We start from the raw sequence: 1381 nt of genomic DNA, 5'->3' as shown, positions 1-1381 counted from the left end.
AATGCATTTCCCAAAAAGGGGACATCCTAACGAAGCCAGGGATGTGCTTAGCTAAGTCGTAGTACAAAATTTCGATTTTTAATGACTTATAAACAGAATCGTTTATACTGGAGTAATGCAAATTGCGTTCGCCCGGCACTTATAATACGAAATAAAATTACTAAAAATCCAAATTTGGTACTACCGCTTTCAAAAAGATATCCCTCGACTCTACATGACTTACTCTATACCCCCAAATAGTTTTAAGTCCCCTGGGAAGCGTATTAGACTTGTAGTGGGATCAAAATCAGTATTTTACCCATGTAATCCTGCACCGATATACCGTTTTCTGGACAACTCGACCTCACAACCACTTTATGCAAATTGTAAGTATCCAAAACGCATTTCCCAAAAAGGGGACATCCTAACGAAGCCAGTGATGTGCTTTGCTAAGGCGTAGTACATTATTTAGATTTTTAATGACATATAAACCTATAGATATCTACCGGCATAGTGCAAATTGCGTTCGCCCGGCACTTATAATACGAAATAAAATTACTTAAAATCCAAATTTGGTACTACCGCTTTCAAAAAGGTATCCTTCGACTCTAAATGACTTACTCTATACCCCCAAACAGTTTTAAGTCCCCTGGTAAACGAATTGGACTTGTGGTGGTGGCTAAACGAGCGTTTAAGCCATGTAATCCTGCACCGATATACCGTTTTCTGGACAACTCGACCTCACAACCACTTTATGCAAATTGTAAGTATCCAAAATGCATTTCCCAAAAAGGGGACATCCTAACGAAGCCAGGGATGTGCTTAGCTAAGTCGTAGTACAATATTTAGATTTTTAATGACTCATAAACCTATAGATATCTACCGGCATAATGCAAATTGCGTTCGCCCGGCACTTATAATACGAAATAAAATTACTAAAAATCGGTTTTGATGATTCATCATGCCCTCTGAAAGCCAGTCCTTGGTTTCCCAAAAATAAGGTTATTTCAATAAGAGGTTTTATATATTTTCTATTCTTTTCAACAATCAATTTATGGCTTGAAGATAGTTGTTCATGAATGCTACCCGATGACTTACTTTTAACATGTTGTTCCCATTTAGTCATGCAAGTCAAATGGTGTTTACATGTTGAATGTGCTTCAAGTTTACTTTACTTATTGCCTTTTTTCCCTCTTGATCCAGTTAACTAAATGGTCAATTACTCAAATGTCAGATTATAATATAAAAAGTATAGGTACCAACTATCATTAAATTTGTTAAACATACTTTTTTCCAATTTTTAAACCCACTTAATGTAAACACATCATCTTGTACACTTTTTCCAGTAGAATAATTACGACAGCAAAAACAAAAAATAGCATCATTCACAATACTATATTCA

Source organism: Acyrthosiphon pisum, chromosome X (assembly GCF_005508785.2).
Source record: "Acyrthosiphon pisum isolate AL4f chromosome X, pea_aphid_22Mar2018_4r6ur, whole genome shotgun sequence".
Taxonomy (NCBI): Eukaryota; Metazoa; Arthropoda; class Insecta; order Hemiptera; family Aphididae; genus Acyrthosiphon; species Acyrthosiphon pisum.
The sequence above is the reverse complement of the archived record's forward strand: the minus strand, read 5'-3'. Positions refer to the sequence as shown.